At 45.6% G+C, this 19982-nt stretch overlaps 1 protein-coding gene across 3 annotated transcripts in view; it reads left to right on the forward strand.

The window, feature by feature from the left end:
• Positions 1-12: 12 nt before the first annotated feature.
• AMOT (angiomotin) overlaps positions 13-19982 on the forward strand; it is a 60850-nt gene continuing 40880 nt past the window's right edge. The window contains exon 1 of one of the 3 annotated variants that reach the window (XM_085230823.1): positions 13-162. The gene's annotated coding sequence lies outside the window, so the exon portion shown is untranslated. Of the gene's footprint in view, positions 163-9784; positions 10548-19982 lie in introns of those variants that run through there. The other 2 variants (XM_019618267.2, XM_010715365.3) reach the window with 2 other exon arrangements.

Raw genomic sequence — 19982 nt, forward strand, 5'->3', positions numbered from 1 at the left:
GCGCCGCCGCCGCCGCCGCCCGGTGAAAGTTAACCACCCGACCTGGGGAAGGCGCCTCCCAGAACCGCGCGGCGCCTCCCGTTGCCATGCCGGCTTTGTCGCCTCGGCGGGGAAAGCGGCAGGATGGATGAGCGGGCGGCCGCCGGGGCAGGCGCCCGCCGGGTAAGGAGCGGGAAGGGAGGAAGCCGGGGAAGCGCGGGCCGCCGCGGTGAGGCCGGTTCTCCGCGCCTCGGAGGGGCCGCGGCCGCCCCGCCCGCCGGGATGCCGGGCTCGGGCAGGTGCGGAGGAGCGGCGCGGGGCTCCGCCGGCGGAGGGGCCGCTGGGGGGAGGGAAGGGGAGCGCGGCGCCGGCTCCCGCCTTGCGGCCGCGGCCCTCCTCAGGGTCTGCCCGCCGCCCCGCGCCCGGCCTGAGGGCACAGCTGCCGCTTTGCTCCGCCTCGGGCCCCGGAGAGGGAGGAAGAGACTGGCCCGAGGTTGCGAGTCCCGAGAAAGACTCCTGGGAAAGCTTCGAGGGGAGGAGAAGGCTATGAGGGTTTGCTGTGAGTACCTGCTTTGGAATCAGAGGGGTACATGTGTGTGAAGGAGAGAACAGAGCTGTCCTGTTCCTTCCCATGTCTGTTTTCGGGTCTGTGTAATGCCAGGGGACGCTTTGCTCCTGCAATCCCACAGAGGAGCCCTCTGGCCCCAGTGCCTCCTGGCCCACCTCTCCCATTCCTGCTGGTCCACAGCACCTGCTGATCCGCTTCTGCCTGAACCCCAAATTAAGTGGAAAGGACTCAAAACCCTCCGACTTTGGTCCCCCAGAGAAGAAAATGTCAGTCTGTGGGTGATGATCCCAGAAGTGTTGGAAGTTGTGTATCTGCATCCCTGCCCCTTAGAGATACGAGGCTCCAGCAGCCCCCTGAGATCTGGATTCAGCCATTCCTGTGCTGCCTCAGGTAGAAAGATTGAGCCTTTATAGGCAGGCTGCTTAAGGTAGGCGTATAAATATCCTCAGTGAGACTCGCCATATGGTGGGAGCAGAGCCACAAGTCCCATCTGTGCCAATTCGAAGATACCTTTTTGAGAGAGTGGAAGGCCGGAAGGCTGAATCTGTAGTCATGCAGGAACCTGGCAGCTGTTGCTTTTGCTTGATGTTGTCGGTAGCCAGAATCCAGTGGAACCACCAGTGGGTGCCAGGATACCCAGTGTTTCCATGGCAGAGGTGCTTGGGGGCTGTTTTCACATCTCACAACATCTGGTCCCAGGCTCTGGCCCTTGGCATCTTTGCCTGGAGTCCTCCACCATGAGGGGCATAAAGAAAATACCCATTTGATTTTCAGGTTAAAAATTTCTGTGTCACCTCTAATAAATGATCCTCTGCTCACCCCTAATGCAACAGAAAATAGAAAATTCCATTTTAATTCGGTCCTCATTCTTATTCCACGTTTTAATAATAGTTTTTCATTAAACATCTAATCCTGTCCTAGCACCTCTAATCAGTAAGGCCCAAGGTGCTTTACAAAAGAGGTAAAGAAAAAAAAAAGTAACTATTCCAATTATCCTCATTAAGGCTGATATCTTTTGGCTTTGGGCAGCTTCTGCAGTTAATATAGGTCATAAATAATTAATAGTACAATCTAATTAAAAGAAATCCCAGTTGTAAACCAGAGGGCCACACTGAAGAAGCCAGTCTTCAAAGGCATGGCCTTGTAACCTAACCTCCCTGATCAGAGCAGAGTCCTATTAGCCTGCAGCTCTTTGCCCTCCTGACCTGTGTGCCCCAGCAGCAGGTACTGCCAGGTGCCTGTGCAGGACCACAGAGAGGGAGAGTGTCAGGGTGTCTGTGACAAAAAGCATTCTGGTTTGAATAAAGGTTTGATGTTTAGAGAGCTACCGAAACCCATGGTCTGAACTGAGTAAAGTTAGAGGTGGAACTAGTATAGTTTTTTTAGCACAAGAGAAATAATTACTGGAAATTAGAAATGCTGCTCAAATTGGAGTCCAGAAAATAGTTAAAGAAAGTTTGTCCTGGATCAAGTTCATACATGACCTAAATAGAATTATGACCCCAAAACTCACTCTGAACGCTATCTTCATTAAAGTTGGGTGTGAACTTTCATGTCTGGGAGTTTAGGCTCTAGATTGCTCGTACTAAACTGGATCTCTGTGTTTTACCTGAGTGCCTCCTCTGGAAGCTGACTATCTCAGGACTGCTCTTTATCTGTATAATTCAACAGTAGGGCTATGTGGATGAAATTCCTGTTCTCATTCCAAGAACCCGCTGTCACATATTAATTATTCTGCGGCAATATTTGTGCTCTGATTCCTGGTTACACAGCATTCAGTGATGACCTAATTGCAGTGTTCTCATTAGTAGAGAAATTTCTGAGTTTGACTTTCTAGTTCACCTTCTCCGTAAGTCATAATACATTTTACCATCACTACTGTCACTTTAGTCTGTTTTCTGGGGCATCGTAAGACATTTGAAATGCATCTATAACAGCTTCTCACACTATACTGTTGTAACATATAACTTAATTCAGAGAGAGAGCAGACTATCTTGTAGGTGAAAATGGCAAAATCTGAGGAGCTATATCAGCTTTCCTACCACTAAAGAAACCACACCTGTGTTAATTTGGTGTTGAGTTATTTCCTTGAAAGCTGGGAATACACAAGCAGCTACGAACAAACCTAAAACGTCCAGACTCCTTTTGGATTGCCTCGTGCAGAGGTTTAGTCTCAGCCAGGAGATGTTGGTGTAATTTTCAATCTCAAAGGAGTGCTGACTGCAAGTTACATTAACTGAGTCCCCTAGGGCTTAGGAGAGGTCTGATTTTGATCTATCTGTGCCGTAATTTCTTCGTTTGTCAAACCCAAATGTTTTGTGTTAAACTGCAATTGTTTTATATGCATGGAGCTCAGAGTAGTAAGGGATGGCTGGAGCTCTGGAAAGCGCCAGTGATACTGAACATGCACTGCACGTGGCAAGAGGGCACCCACAGCAGTAAGGCAGTGGGGTATGAGAGCACGGGGAGCTGCAGAGAGGGAGGATGAGAGCAGGAGAAAGGGGGAAGGGTCAAAGGAAGGAAAAGTATAACATTAGAAACAGTGTATGGGGCAGATGGCCATCAGAAAACCTTGGAAGAGCAGGTCTAGAAGGACATAGGAAGAAAACTAAACCAGCACAGTCCTGGGTGCCAATTGCAGTGCTGCACGGACAAGGCTTTGCCTTTGCATGTGATAACATTCTTAGAAAAACTTGGTGCCACTTATGGGAGAAGCGAGGGGAGAGAATTCCTGGAAAAGTACATGTGCACACAAAGAAGCCTTTGGTTTCTTCCCTAGCACATTTGTAGAGAGCTCACGTCTTTCTCTTACCCCAGGAGACATTCCTATTTCCTTTCATTTACCAGTGTTTGGAAGGCGGAAGGAGATGAGGCACTGTTGGATTCCCTTATTAACTTAATCTGTGGGAAGCCCTACTTAAATCGTTGAATTTCCCAGTCTTGATAGAACGAAGTATTTGTACAGTGAAGTCAAACAGAAGATGGAGGTTCCTGCACAGGGAGGCTTTGACGCTGTTCCAGTTCTGTGCTTGTGACTCTTACGTGTGCATTTCTTTGAAGTCTGAAGCTTAGGAGTCTGCATTAATGATCAAGGGACAGAGCTGAATACAGAATTCGAATGGTACAAAAGTAAAGGTGTGGATATGAATGTGGAAAAAGAATGTTTAAGAGTAGTTTGGCTGTGTGGTTAATATTACCAAAAAAAAAAAAAAAAGCATGTTAATTTCCTACAGTTACTCAAGTTCTTGGGGCATCTTCTCATTTAATGTAGATCAATGGTCTTCTGCTGAGTCCTGTCATATTCAAAATATTAACTTCCTTAACAAGTAGAAAACTTGAGCTCTGAAACCTCTAGCCATTTGCACGATGGGAAACTTGCTCTGATGCCTTAGGCAGGAATCTGTTCCTCACACAGTGTTTTAGAATGTTCTGCTTGGCATTTGGCTGCTGCTGCTGGCCCTGCTCTGCCAAGTGATCCCTAAACGCTTTCAAAGTTGCCTAGGACTCTCAGTGGATGCGAAGCACTTCTGAAGCTCAGATTTGTCAGGAACAGAATGCACTAGAACAATTATTTCTGATTTTGACTTACGATTGTGTTAAAACTTACCTGCTTTCCCACCTTGTTAGTTCTTTTTAGGGCTCTCTGCTGTTGCTCTAATTTGGGAACCCTTTTTCTTTCTTTTTACGTCAAAAAGCAAAGTAGTCAAAGGAAAATGCAGCACATCTTGCTGAACTTGGTAGATAGATATCTGTTGCCTCGATCAGTGAAATAGAACCTTAGTTTCAATTTCCAGCATACTATTTCAACTACTTTTTCCAGAACTCCGCCAGCAAATCGACTCCCCTGTAAGGATTACTTGAATTCAACTTTCTTGGGGACCCAAAGGATGGAGGCTCAATTTTCAATACTCATCTGATCTGTAGGGACCTCAATAAGAGATCCTAACGTGGTATTTGTGTCGTATGCGAGATGGTGCTGCTCCTGAAGCCCTGGCACCAGAAGGTTGGTGTGCTTGCTCTGAGTGTCTCCCAAGTGGTGGATGGGTGCAGACCTACCATGGGTACTCGCTGATCCCCTTGTGCTCCTCCATCATTCATTGGGCTGTGGATAGGCTTGTGCCCCAGGCTCTGCTCTGAGTGACTGAGACCTCTTTCTCCAGATCAGATTTTCCTGTTTAATACCATAGCGTAAATGAGTATTTGTAGATGAGTGTGGGGTCTTTGGATCAGCGATGTCATACAAAGCTCTGACCCAAAGCCCACTGTAGCCCAGCAGAAAACTATCTCTGACGTTGCTTTCATGTTCCCAGGAATTAAAAAGACAAATTACTGTAAGCAGTTCCACATGTAGTAAGCCTTAGTTCGTTAGTTTGAGTATAATGTCCTTCCACAAAACTGAAGAACAAAAAGCTACCTTGAAAAAAATAGCCATCGGGAAGCAGGGCAGCAAAAGCCAAGAAACTTGAGCCCTTTTCTAATGAATACTCTGTCCTTAACTCACATTGTCTCTTTTGTTTCCCACACTTTCATGAGCTGCACATGGATTCAATTTGCCAGTCTTAACCCTTCTTGCTGATGCCTGATCTGTACATAGTTTGGAAACTGGGACAGCTGTCACTTAGGTACTTGGCTTTGCTTTTATTTTTTATTTTTTTGCTGATGACGTGTTTGCCCGGTGCAGTCTCTGGCATGGATGCAGTGAGGGAGCCCATGGGGTGCAGGCAACGTGTGGGTGTGTGTGGGGAGAGGGAGTGAAGTCTTCCTGGGGAGGGGTGTAACAAGGATGGGCTCAGAGTAGGTTTGCTTGGATTGAAGCACGGTAGCTTCAGGGGAAGATGCCGGTGATGCACTGAACTTCTTTAAAAAGAGCTGTTTTTCTTGGCATAGCTCTGAAATTGATGGAAAGTCAGAAAGGAGCCAAGGAAGGAATCTGGCATCATGGGAACTTCTCACACCAGCTTGTCTTTTGCTGCAGCTCAGCAGAAGTGCATTCTGCAAAGCAAAGCATTATACATCAGATGTTTATTTGCAACAGCAAAATTTATTCCAGCTAACGATGATTGATTGTAGAAAATACACTTCTTAGTAATGACTGTATTGTTTCCAGAAACATAACTAGCTCTTAGTTGCTGTTTGCTCAGTTGGTAGGGATCTAATTAATCATCCTCTTACAGCAAAAATGGCATTTCACATTAAAAAACAATGCATTTTCTTGCCTCATTTCTCCTCTAGATAACTATCGAACAAAAATGACCAGCAGAGAGTGCTGGTGCTCTTCCAGAATCCTGCAGAAGCTTCTGAAATAGTGTAAAATCAAATCAGATTTTGTTCTGTAATTCTATTTTTAAGTTTTTTTAACATAAAATGCTAATGAACTATCTGTTACTTGATATCTTGCTGCCGCCTCTAATTATGAATCTTTCTGTAGCTCACTAAAGGAGAAAGACTGCTTTCAGAAGAGCATTATGTGCAGAAAAAGTGTAATTGCCACTTTTTGAAGCAATTATTTAACAGAATTTTGTGTTTTGCTCCAATGCATTTGCTCTTTTCTATACATAGCATTCTCTCTCCTTTTATTCCTCCTCTTTATTTCACGTTCAAAGTAATCTGTTTACTATTCAGCACAGCTTCTGCCTTATGGAAGAAGGTGGCCCCATTCCTGCAGACAGCAGAACTCTAGCATCTTTGCGGTGCTCGTAGTATCACTCAGGCCAATTTTAGGACCTCCCAAGGCAATGAGAGGTTTCTCCCAGCTGAAGGTTACTTTTAGTTCAGCCTCTTCCATGTCTCAGTCTGATTCTGATGGCAGTGTCAAAAATGAGTTGCAAAACTTGAAGTCAAAAAGGGGTGCTGCCTCCCTCCTTTGTTTCTGTGGGGTTATCAATGTATTGGCACCATTATTAGTCCTGGAGATGTGAAAGTGGTTAGGATTTTTGGTGTTAAATTAGGCATGTTTTTCCCCTCATAATCGTTTTGGCCATATCAGGATTATTAAATGTTTTTGTGCAGAACCTGCTGTACATCTTTCTCTCATGTGACTTCATACATTCTTTAGTCATCGAGAGCAAACAAAGACCGTGTAGAAGTCCGGGGCCTCTTTGCCTGATTCATGCACACTACTCGGATCTAAATCCTTTAGTTTAAGGAATCTCTTAATTCATTTCATCAGAATTTAAGGAGAGATCTCTTTAGAAAATCATAATAAAAAAAAGCCTTAAGAGACAAGGGAGACGGTCAGCTTCATGTGTCAAGGATGTATAACCATGTGATAGACATTAAAGGCTTCCAGGCTCTACTGCAGGAGAATAAGATCATGTAAGGAAATCTCTTTGTCCAGACTGATATTGGAGCCCTTATTTTGTCAAGTTGGTACAGCGTAGAAGACAGGGCTGCGATTGCAGGTAGAGCAAAGCTGAAACATTTCATCTGTTTTGATGTAGCTAGCTGTTGTTCAGCATTCTTCCGGTTACACACCTGCTTCCAAAATGCTCCATGAAAAGAGGCCAAGTTTCACCAGTTAGAGGAATTCTTCCCTGGAGTTCCTCAAAAGCCACTCGGACACAACCCTGGGCTGTGTGCCAGGGGATCCTTCTTGAGTAGGGGGTTGGGATGGGTAATCTCCAGAGGTGCCTTCCTGCCTCGACTGTTCTGTGATTCTGTAACTAAGAGCTTAGAGAGATGGGCAGAGGAGCACATAGTAACTCTTTCTGTTCTTGTGTTTCGAAAAGTAGAGTTTTTCTAGCATTTCCATAAACGTTGTCTTACGATGGTTGATTCTGGTGGTGGTATATGAATGCTTATCTGTCCTTGCCCCCTGACAGTGAATGAGAACTGGCTTTGCACCTAATGCAAACATGAATTTAATGTAGGGCCATTATTTCACTCAACAGTGAATTTACAGATTGGACACAGAATTCCCAGCCTTGGTGGTGGGGGGAATGTCCTGTCTGGTCCAGCAGCTCCCTGGCACTTCTCAGCGTTGTTAAGGGTTTATTTTTTATGTATCAGAAGAAAAGCACTGTGAAATTGGCGCAGGACCAGGGATGAACAGAAATTAATTTGCACTCCTCTCGCTGTGCTGAATGGATGCGAGATCGGGTGGGGATTCCTGCCTGTAGGCAAAGGATAATGTGAGCAGCTTCCTGAGCTCCAGCTGCTGTGGACAAAGGACACAGAGCAGCAGAGATTCCTGGAGGGAGGAACTTTAAGATGGAGGAATTCTAAAGAATGCGAAGGACAACCTCTTAAAAAATTGTAGGTGAAGCAATTCCAGGTCATCCAAGTGCTTTGTAAGCTTGAGATTGATTTTCCTACTTTGAAATAGCTGCTGTTGTGACACTTTCTTTTGTGCTTTTTAACACATTGACTGTGACCTCTGTGTGATTGCATAAATTGGCCCGAGTGCTCTGGAACAGTTATTAGGAACCCCTTTCTTGTGTCGTTTCCTGAATTCCCACGTTGTGGCGTGATGTGTGTGTGGAAACTGCTGGCTTCCTCCAATGGCAGCCGTTCCTCCAACCTGTGTGTGCCAGGATCCTGGCAGAGGGAGCTGCAGGAGGATAGGATTGTTAGGGAGAGAATCTGCATTTCTTGCATCTTTGTTCTTTTCCAGCTCCGATAAAGCTGTTATCTCCAACTGTGTGGGCTAAGCACAAGCAGCCAGTGCCCTGTAGAATAAACAGCAGCGAATGACTTGAGGTTAACGTGCCTCGGGCAAGGCTAGCTGCTCTTCAGCGCCTGAATGAAGCAATATTTTCATCTCCCAATGACTCTACCTTCTCTCTTTACTCCCCACTCTATTTTCTTGCGGCGTGTGGGAGGAAGGCAGGATGTGTGATTGAAGCATAGTTTATAACTCCTTAATTGACTGTAGCTGTGTAATTCCCTTACAAATTCACCCCACAGCATCTAGCAAATATGTGCATCATTAACTTGTTCTGTCCTCTTTTTTTTTTTTTTCCTTTTTCTTTTTTGCAAACTCTCAGATCATGTGATGTTAATGAGTTGTTTACATATGTTTCTACATTTATTCCGCCAGTGTTCCAGTGCATGGAAATCAATTACAGGGGAAAAGAATCAATGTTTATATATGGCTGCGTTTGGGATTTCTGAAGTTTGACTTCCTGAACTTTTTTTCCAGATTCTTCTTTTAAACAGTAAGAGTTGTGAATATTGGAAAGGAGTCATTTCCTTTGCGCAGCTGAAGGGTCAACGGCTGGACCAGGTTATCTCTTCTCGCACGAAGAGCCTGGATGAAATCAAGTCAGTAGGCCAAGTTTCACAGCACAGAGATTTGACATGTGGATGCTTTTGGCACGCTGAGTCCTTTGGAAACGGATGTGATCGCTAGGCCAAGCCTTACAGAGCAGGCACTGCTTAATAGGCTCCGTATTTGCAGTCAGGTCTTAACATACCTGACCTGCTGTGGCTTCAGGAAGGAGCCAGGCCGGGAGCTGTCACGCTGTGCCTGTCCTCCTGTGCCCGCAGCTGGCAGTGACCTCGGCAGGAGGGTCCGGCTGCACTGCGTGCACAGGCCAAGGGAGGCAGCGGTGCATGGCGAGGAAGGCAGGGTACCGTGGTTTGTACACAAACACGTCTGTGTTGAAGGCCCAGCTCGTTATCTGCTTCTCGTTTAAGGCTGAGGATTTGCCCACGTTGCAGCGTCAGTCTCAGAGATGGTAAAGGTGCTCAAAACCGGGGCTTTGGCACTCAGCAGCAGGAGTTGGTGTCATCAGAGCTGCCCTTTGGCACGAGTTTCTCCGAAGCAGGGAGGCTGCATCTTCCTGATGCAGCTGAGACGCTGATCCTCACAGCCATCTGGGGCCCTTTTACCCCTTCGGGAGGAGGTGGGCACAAGGGAGGCCGGCTCATGTGTGTAAAGCCACGCTATGTTCTAAACTGAAATCCTCCAGGAGCTGAAGCCTTCAGTGAAAATCACCTCTGTGTGGTTACTCCTACGGGGGAAAACGGAGAGGGCTCAGAGCCGCCCTCAGGTTTGGCCGTGTCGGGCTGGTAGGGGGCCGCGGATGCTCAGAGCGAGCCTCGAAACAACGCGCGATGGATGTTTTCTTTTTAAGCGGAATGCGATATAGGGGGAACTCCTTTAATATCCCGCCTCTACGCGGTTGGCCACGTATGCCGGCCGCACTTCCCACTACCTCCAGCGTCCGAGCAGCAGAGCGCGGGGCGGGGCGGGGCGGACCGTGGGCGGGGCGGGGCGGGCCGTGCTTCCTGCCCGCACTGCCGGAGTGCCGCCCGCGGGGCGCTCCGCGCACAGAGAGGCGGGAGAGGCGCGGAGCGGAGCTGCGTGCGAGCACCGCGGGACGCCCTGCCCTGCCCTGCCCTGCCCCGCCCTGTCCCGCCGCGCTCGGCCGGCTCAGGTAACCGCGGGGACGAGGCGCGGAGCGGCGGGAGCCCGGCTGTCTGCCCCGGCCGCGATGCTGCGGGCCCCCGCTCCCTGCTGACAGCGCAGCCTGGGACGCGGGGCTGTCCTGCTCGCTCGTTCCGCCCTTCTCGAGGCGCCGAGGGCTGCGCGCGCGGCCCGGCCGGCTGCGTCGGAGCGCTGCCCTCCGTCCCGGTCGCCCGTCTGTGAGCGCGTTCGTTTTCAATAAAAAGAAAAGTCGAACCGCGGATCCGCCTCCCATCGCGTCCTAGCCCCTGCGGAGCCCGGTACATTTGTGCCGCTAAAATAGTTTGCTTCCATCTCCGGTTTTATTGACACTGAGGATGAAGAAGGATTTGCAAGCAAAAGCGCCTTGAAGCCAGCATCATTCGGAGAGAGCCCTGCAGCTCACCCGTTGGGTCTCGAATTCCACCCTTTGCTCCTGCTGAATCCACTGCTCTGCCCTTTACTCTCCAGGGTAAAAAACCAAACAGCAACAAAAACCCGAGGAAAAGAATACCTTTGGTAGCAGGGCAGCTTTGTGTGGCCACCCCGGTGAGCTCCAAGTGTCCAGTTTCTGAAAAGAAGAAAATCCTTTTGTCTTCAGCAGACCAGTAGGTAAGAGACGCACTCATGGCACAGGGATGCAGCCAGAGCCGAGAGACAGGCCGGCTGTGTGGGCTTTGGGCAATTGTTTCTCTCCTGCAAAGACTGCTCTTCATTGTGCAAACCGACACAAAAAATACGCTTATCATATCACCACTGTCACTAAATATTAGCTAAAATTAATAGTTGTGTGCTTGTGTGTAATCAGAGAAGCAAAATTTTTTGGACGGTACTGAAGTGGGTCTGTGTCAGCCACGTTTCTTGTGGCTTTCTTTACAGAAATCACTGTTGTGCTTGTTGTAATCCACGTGTCCAGGCTGTCGTTGCTCGTGGTGCTCTGCAGAGAATCATGTACGTTGATGTATGCATGCATGCGAGTAGGGCTGCTGCCATCAGTTGGGATTTCTCATTCCATGCTGGAGCTTGTTTTCCTTTAAGTGCCTTATTCCTTGTGCCACAAGGTGTGGAAGTGTTGAGCCTGTAATTAAGGTGTATCCACATCTTATCAGCCTATTGGACATGGCTGGTAACGAGCTTGGCACTGTACAGAGTGAACGTGAAGATATTTTCTTTGTTTTTTGTGTTTTTCAAGTAAGGCTGAAAGCGCAGCAGGGACATGTGCACATAATAACTGGAAGGAGGCCCAGTTTGTGCAGGGAAACATGTTTTGGAGCATACTTCTTTCTCTAGGGGCCAAGTGCTGGATGTGTGCTGTTTTACAAGTGGAAATACCGCTGTGAGTTTCTGATCCTTCTTTCTTCCCCAGCTCTGTCTCTGTCCCCACTTCCCCTAGGCCAGAGTTCCATTGCTGCCAGGCTTTTGTGCAAGGGAAGAACCTGTGGAATTCATGTGGCTCATAGTCGGACTCCTCCTTTGCAGGGAGGATTGTATTGTTCCCCGTGGAAGCATGCAGCATCCCCCAGCGGGAGGATCTGGCTGTTTATATAGTGAAACCAGCCTTGACATCATGCTCTTCCCCACTGCGTGGGTTGTTCCTGTCGATGATACAGGAAATGCTAAATATTGGTCTGCTCTGCTCCCTGTTCCTCTTTTTTTTCCTCTCCTCCTTAGGAACTTAGGTGGAAAAAGAGAGTGGAAAAGGTTTGCTGTTCTCCTTGCGAGGGAGGGCAGAAGCTGACAGACCCTCAGAACTCAGGTGTAAAAGCTTGCCTGGGGCAGGTATCCATCAAAGGATAGGACACAGGTTTTGGCTACTGTCTCACTGTTTTCTGCCAGCCTGACTTCTTCTGGTGACCAGGTCTCTCTACCAAACCACAGGTGGGATCACAAGAACTATTTTCTCAAGCTTATGCTGTGGCTACATGAGTGATGGCAACACTGCATTGGTTGTTCAGGACTGATAGAAAAAGATGAACTTTACCGCTGGGCCCATGACCCTTTTAAATCTTTGGGTCGGATTTGGACTGGGGCTCTCTCATTGCTGTTTCTAGCAGTGGGTTGGTTCATAGCTAACTCTGGAAAAACTAGTCTTGTGATAGAAGTCAGGGTTGGGGGTTCATCCAGAGTGCTTGATCTCCCTCTTTTTCTCCAAGACTCTTAGTTGCAACAGAACCTCTATCCTTAAAACATTAATGGGAACCTCAAACACAATGCAGAATGATTTCTTTTTGCTGACCTTGAGCAAAGGAAAGGATTCCCATGAGGAGAGAAGGAGGAGCCTGGTCTCCCTGAACTCGCTGTTACTGCGCTATGAGCAGGCAGCAGGGGCCATCCAGTGGGATGTGGGGCTGTGGATTCCTTTGGCAGTGCCAAGACCTCATCATTTTGGTATTGTTTGCATGAAGCATATTTGAGTTGTGGTGGCTGGTTAATGTACTGATACCATGGTCATTATTCTACCTGCTTGTGGTGATGCACGACATCGGATTGTGCCATAAACTTTGAGGAATCAGAGTATTGCTCTTTTGCAAAGCATATTTGAGTGACTCTGGACTAATGCGTGGCCCGCTTTGCAGTGCAGAGTGCCGCAGATGCACCACGAGGTTTTCATATGCCTGTAATACGAATGTATAAAAATTCCCTCCGGTCTGTAATGCAGCTCAAAGGGCAGCTGATTTAGATGTGCTTGAGTGTTAAGGTCAGGAGATCACATTCCACAGGTTACTAGATGAAAGTGTTTGAAGAGAGTATAGCATAAATATTTGATTCATATAGAAGGGATTGGTGCAAATCCTTTTGTTCCTTCTCGAAAGATATTCTGTAGGCAAGGCCCTGGTAGGGGAAAAAAGAACTGACAAAAGCGTGCAACTTCTTTGTGCTGGAGGAAGTAGGACAGAAACAGTGCATTGTTGAATTCCACAAAAATTCTTCTCTTGGGATACTCCATCTTCAGTAACAGCTAAGAGAACTAATGTTTTTAAATGTGAAATGACTCAGAATGCATGAGCTCTTGAAGTTGGGTTTAACATTGTATGCAAACATTGCCAGCTGGTGGGGATCTTTCTGGATAAATAAGAGCTGTATTTGTACAAGAAGACTTGAATGATATATTTCAGATGCGTCCTCATTAGCATAAGCCATTCACTTTGTAAAAGTGCAGCAAGAATCTCAGAAGTGTAGATAACTTAATAGTCCTCTTGTTCTCTTTCTCCTGTGCACCAGCAGTCCGACTGCTCTTTTGGTTTATTTAGAAGTGAGGTTGCACTGCCTTACTGCTGAGTTTTCTGAACCATGACAATGAAATTGAGAATCTGCAATCCCTATGTTCTCCAAACATAAACCTTTCTCCTTCTTTTATCTTTTTTTCTTTTTTTTTTTTTTTTTTTTTTTTTTTTAACTTCCAGTTCAGTGTAATGTGGGTTGTTTGGTTTTGGTAATTTTTTTTTTTTTTTTTTTTTTTGTAAAAACATGCACTATTTGACTCTGTACAGCATCCAGCACATGATGTCTTGGCCCCTGGTTCAGAGTCACTGTCACTAAAATGAAGTAAAATTTCAGCTCATTAAAGGCTTTCTTTTATTAACATAGAGCAAAATCTGGCATAGGTTTTGGTTGTTGCCATATCAATGTGTATACAGAAATAAGTCTCTAATTCCAAAATTATCAACATTCCAAGTGTATGTTAACGTGAAATACTTCTAGCTGTGAATAGGTCTGTCTGTTCATCTCTCTCCTGGGGCAGAGCTCTGGATTGCAGTTCTTGCTTCATTCATACTGACAGCTCTTAAAGAGCTGCAGAACTGTAACCCAATGGAAAGATGAAGCCCAATATAAAAAAGTTCTTACGTGTTAAGGTTTTGTATTAAACTAACTAAAGCCTGGCTCCAAACACCTGTAAATTATGAGATTCTGTGTGCAGGGTAGAATAGGGTGTGTATTAGGCTCTGTTCTGAATTAGAAAACTCTGACCTCGTTCTTGGCAAAAGATGCTTGGATTATTAGATGTTCCCACATTGGGGTGAAGTGTAAATGCTTTCAGAATAAAGTAAGATGCCTGTTTTCCCCCATCCAACTTTTGTTGCGCATTCCCATATTTCAGGGTATTTTCAGAGACTTGTGAAGAAGCTTTTTGAAAGGTTTCCTAACGGAAGCTTCCTAACAGCATTACAGATTTCTTTCCTTGCTATTGTGGACAATATAGTGGGAGTGGAATGTCCTTACTTGCCAATGTTTGCTGCTAGGTATCCCCCCTCCATGGAGACCAGAAGTTTAGAATAGTGTGAGAACAGCCATTCTTGATGATTGGCAAAGAGGCTGAAGGCTCTCTTTCTCCTCTTCTTTCCCCTGAAAAACAAGGGAGAACTTGGATCTCTTGGTTTTTCAGAGAAGTGTTCCAAATTGCCCATTGCCGGGGCTGTAAAGTTACAGGAAGCAGTAGAGGATTTGTCAGAATGATTTAGTCCATTGTGCTGAATCTGGGCCACAAGCAATTTCTGTGAGCTTGTTTTCTGCTGGCTGGGATTCTTTGCTTCTCTTGCTTTCCGACGTGTAGTTGCTTTTTCTGTCAGACTTCTGCCTTCCTCGTATTTATGATCTTCTCTCCATGTGTATCATATATGTCATCTTCGTGTCATGGGCTCTAAGTCATGGCCTTTCTGAACAAACAGGCGCACAGCTGCCCTGTGAGCCCAGACTGGCTGCCGGAGCTTCACAGTTGCTAACCTGTTAGGCAGGAGGGAGCACGTTCCCAACCAGCTCTGGAACGCAGTGCTGGCCGCAGGAAGTCGCACCGCAGTCTCTGTGTGATGGTCATATCTCCTGCTTCTGTGTAAGCTTTTGGTTTGTGCTTTAAGGAAATCTGATGCTGAAGCTGTATCCACGTGAAAATGTCGCTCTATTGGGTAGGAGAACTCTCGAGTCAGCAGATATCCAAATCTTGCATGTTGCTTGGCTCTCCTGAGTAGTTTTGAAATGTAATCTTCAAGAAAAACATCTCAGCAGCTTTGGAGAATAATAGTGTGAAGGAGGCCCTAGGATCAAGTCATTTTCAAGTATGCAGCATAGTATTTGTCTTGCTTACTATGCCTGTAGGTGAAAGGAGTTTTTCAGGAGTACTGTAATTTGCGTTTATCTAGATATTCAAATTTAATTTTTAAGTAATGATATATTTGAAACTCGCTTGTGTGAATCTGTATGTAAATGGCCATTCACAGCAAACCAGGCCCCTGATTTAAGTGAGGGATGGGTTCATAGTGATGAGTTGGTGAACAAATAGGAAGAGGTGAATGAAAAGAAAAGGTTCTGCACAAAGAGAAAACAAAAAACAAAATGAAAAGACCCATGAAAGCAGAATTCTCAGGGCTTCAATATCCTGTAGTTGAATCACGGCAGTGTGAGCACATAGCTTAAGCAAAGGAAGAACTTCTGTTGCAGGTTTGTGCGACACCTCAGGATCACAGGTTGTGGTTGTCATTTGTAGCGGTTCTCGTGGTTGGTTGTGAGCAGCTCCTCCACTGCTGGTGCTGAAAAACCGAGGGCTCTCCTCCTTCGAAGAGCTGAATCTTCCCGTGTTGTACTGACACACCATCTGCATTCTTGGTCCTGTGGAATAAATGGATAATGCCTATCACACCTATTGCTTTTTTCACTCTTTTGTTGTCATGTAGAGTGACTTGATGAGGTTGGTTGTCAAAGCATAAAATAACTTTTCTTCTTCAAACCATGTGTTTGAAAACCTCTTTGGGAGGTTTTGCAGGTCTTTGGTCGTTTTCCTTGAAAACTACTTTTGGAGTGTACTACGTTCATCACTATTGGTTAGCAGATGGCAGTGGGGCTCACTGATCTAATAAAACTGGCTGGTATTTGTATCAATATAATGCTCATAACATCTGATTGTAGACTAAGATACTGCTGAGCAGTTCTCCTATATGAATGCCTATGAAATAAGCCAATTTGAGCTTTTGATTAATTAGATTTTGTAGCATCCTCTCTGTGCTAGAGTGGCATTGCAGCAATTCTCATTTGCTTTAAAATGCTTTATGTCTCTATGCAGCTTATTTTTAAGATTATTTAAGATTATTCTTTGTGACTCTCAGGGAAAGTAATTGCACATTTCAGTGGCTCCTTTCACTTCAGGGTTTGGTGGACTTCTCTTTGTCTGCTCATCTGGGCAGTTCTGGGACCAGCTGGAGCAAATGGTGCTGCTTCATAGTAGGGCTGGCCTGTCCGTTGTGGGCTAGAGAGAACAGAGTGACAAAGCATCCTTTGTTTTGCTAATTTTTTTTTATTTTATTTTTTAAAGAACCAAAACAGAAACATCTTCCATATTTTTGGAGACAGAGCATGAAAGCAACAGCAGATAGCCTATAGCAGTCCCAAGGAATCGGTCATCTATAGTTCACTGAAATAGTCACAACTGAATGGTTCTTGTTGCTGTGTACAATTCGTATTCGATAAAAATGACTTTGAAACTCTTTTTTACTAGAGAATAAAAATTTTAGAGACTGCGAGCAGTTGCGTAGTCCTCTCCACCTTTGGGTAAGTCAAGGGGACTTTGGAGAGCAGGAGGAAAAGACTCTAAAGGTGCATGAAAATACCAGCCCTTTCCCATTGCTGGGTTAGAATGGGAATGGAGCACTTGGATCCTGCTGAAAATAAAATAAAATAAAAATCTTGGCATCCACGGTGTGCTATGAGCTCCTAACGCTGCCCCACTGCAACTGGAATGTGTATGTGCCTTTCACTAGGGGAATATTGTATAGCTCCAACTTCCTATTTCTGCAGCCACCAGGAATACTTTGCAAGTGCATCTTCTCCAGCTGTAGATAATATTCAGAGTTCCCTGCCTTCTGCTTGCACAGGTTCTAGGATGTCCACGCCCTTAACATTTAGGCATCTGTACTTAAAAAATTTGCTGCTTCAGTCATTATGAAAAATCCTTCTAGTAGTGATGAAGTTTATATTAGCAAGGACATTTTGCTGAGTAGTGTACCTCAACACCATTATTTCCCATCATAGCTGCATCTGCTTTAGAGTGGTTGCTGGAACAGTTATATAGAAAAAAAACAGTTCCTGAGTGACATGGCTGTGGCAGCAAAACCATCCGTGTAGGCCGGGGCTGAGCCAATCACACTGTGCTAAGGTGAGCTTCATAATATCTGCCTCCCAGTGTGGTGGTGAGGCTTAATTAATCATCCTACAAGTAATTAAAGATTTTTACAAGGTGCGCATGAAAAACCCAAGTGGTTATGATAAAAGAACAACACCCAAACCACTTTTATGACACCTTTGCTTTCTAAAAATGTGGTGATCTGGATGTTCAGTTGGGTTTTGCTTTAACGACGACAAAAAAAAAAAAAGGCAGTCCATCTTTTATCCGCTCAGCTCACAGAATGGGCTTGCTCCACAATCCTGGCTCATCCTGGCATTGCAGCAGGGCTTGCTCCCTTCCTGCAGTATCCCATTGCCAGCTCGGTCAGGTGAGCAGCAGCTGGGATGTGGGCTGAGATTTTGCTGTTTTCCTTTAGTAGGAAAAGAAAAATAGCCAACCCTTGGAAAAATGATTGCTCTCCTTGCTCCATGACTATTCCCACTGAATTCTCTAGAACTGCTTTGTAAAATGAGAAGAGTTCCTCCTTTTAAAAAAGGGCTTAGCATAGTTTAAATTGTAGTGCTTGAAAAAGCCAGCAAATTCCATGCTAGCGTTAGGCCATGCTGATTTCTTCCTTACACAAGTTTTATTTGTATCAACTCGTGACACAAATTTTCAGATGTCACAACTGGCATCTGAGGAAAAACAGCTTTAAAGTAGCATCAAAGGGCTACAGCTGTTCCAGGAGTGTTTTCCTCCTGTTTTCAGGGCTTAAGCTTTTGGGTTCGATTTTTGCCTTCGTTTTTGATGCAGATACTGATTGTAATTTTTTTTTATTTAATCTCAGCAGCAATTAATGCAGCCTGATCCTATCGGTAGGGACAAATGATGCACTGTCAACGTTTTGCTCACTTCTGATAATGCACATGAAACTGGTTTGCGTGTTTGAAGATTACATTTTACTCTCACATGGTTTCCATTATCTGCAAGCCCTGAGGAGAGGCCTGGACTAAATCAGTGAAGGAATGGAGAAACCACACAATGCAATGAAAACGGTGCGGGGCATTCTTGGGATAGCTGTGGGACAGGGGCTGCTGACGACAGAAGCAGGGCACTGCCTTAGTGCTGGCAGCAGAAAGAAACAGAGCATTCTACAAAGACAAAACAAAGCTCTATGCTGAATTAAAATTGTGGCTTGGGTTTATGACAAATCCTAAATTCGACAAGGATAATTACTGGAAATCTGTGAAGTTTGAAGCAGATGAACGTTGTTCAGTGTGCACTGGGAGGCAGACCTCTGAAACAAGACCTGGTGTGACTAAAGCGGTGTAAGCTCGATGGTTTTATCGAGATGACATCTAAAAGGTGAGATCTTGGCCTTCATGAAGCTAGCAGCAGAGCTCCTGCTGCCTGTTTTGGAGCTGGTGTGAAATGAAATATACAGAAATGGCAGTACATGCTGCTGAAGGTCTGCACTGATGTGTCAATGTGCCTGGTAATGCTGCATAGCAGTTTAAATAAGGGAATGGTATGGTGTATTCACTTAGAAATATTCCCAGTACAGACAGCTGGATGAATGTACCTAGACTGGTTTTTCTGTTAGAGCAGTGTATTCAGAGAAAGTGTCTCTCTGAGTTTCACTTTCAGAATTTTGAGCATCCTGAAGTTCCATAATGTTCTTATCAAAATGCCTCAAGTCATGAAGCATTCCTGTTTATACCAGCTTCTGTGAGTCCTTCCTCTTTTTTTTTTTTTTTTTCCCTAATGCAAAGCCTAAATTATGTCGGTTGAGATTATAGGTACCTCTTTGTGAAGAAATTGATACTTTCCAGTGAGAGAGAAGTAATTCTAAGGCCTTTTGAGTTTTTCCATGGTGCTGTTATTTAGAGGGGCTTTTCCTTTGTTGGTATTCTGACTTCTTTCCAAGTCCAAATGACTTGTTGCTTTTCTTTAAAGCCTTCCAGGCTTCCTTGCACTGTTCTGTGGCCAAGGCCCAGTCCCACAAGCACTGGAGGGGAACGGGTGGTGGCTCTGGCAAGGCAGGGCCAAGGTGGTCTCAGAATCATTAGAGCTGGGACCAGTACATAGGTGTTCTGGTGGCTCTTGCTGTCATTGCCGGATGAGCTAATTTAAAGGGTATGTGCATTATTTGCACCCCTCCGGCTGACATTGTTCTTTTTTTTAGTTAAAAGAAGGAAGTTTTTCTTGTTTGCCCAGTGACTCTGTCCCTCTGGTATGAAGATGAGTAATGCTGGCTCTGCTCCATGCACCTGCTCGGTGCCACCCTCCAAGATCACCTGAGACGCAGTCAGCAGATCCAGGCAAGCAGGGATGGGATGCTTGAGTGAAAGCTGTGGAAGTGCCTATGGCTGGAGCCTAAAGCTGCTTTTGGCTTGGAGCAGGTACTGAGGCACTATCAGAGCTGTGGCATTTGTTGTGTGCTGCCTCATGCATTTGGGTATTGGCCTTGGGAACATTTATTCTTAGACACTATCTGAGCGTGTCCTCTTCCTTCCTTCTCCTTGGGTAGGGCTGCAATGAAATGGAGAGCGTGCAGTGATAGTCTGGTATAATTTTTGGACCCCACCCTTATGAGACCTGTGTTCCTAACCATTCAACGGGATGTGTGTGCAGAAGAGCCATGATTCCAGTGGTCTTACGGGCGTTGTGAATTTTGCAGTATGAGGCAATCTGTGTGCTGAGTTTCACATAGGCTGTGTAGTGAGGGCATATTCCTGTTAAACAATGGGTGGCTTAGCACGTGAGCTGCTCTCTGCTACTGCTCGAGGACTTCACAGGCTGTTCTTTCCATACCATCTCTGGTTTGTGTTCCCTATTACAGCATGCAGTTTGGAGATAACTCTGTACCTAAAAAAAAACAACTTAAGACTTCATCTAACTGATAAGCATCCCATCACCTGTTGGCAGCCGGGCTTAGTATTACATGTATGTGTTTT

Source organism: Meleagris gallopavo, chromosome 9 (assembly GCF_905368555.1).
Source record: "Meleagris gallopavo chromosome 9, MGAL_WU_HG_1.1, whole genome shotgun sequence".
NCBI classification, from domain to species: domain Eukaryota; kingdom Metazoa; phylum Chordata; class Aves; order Galliformes; family Phasianidae; genus Meleagris; species Meleagris gallopavo.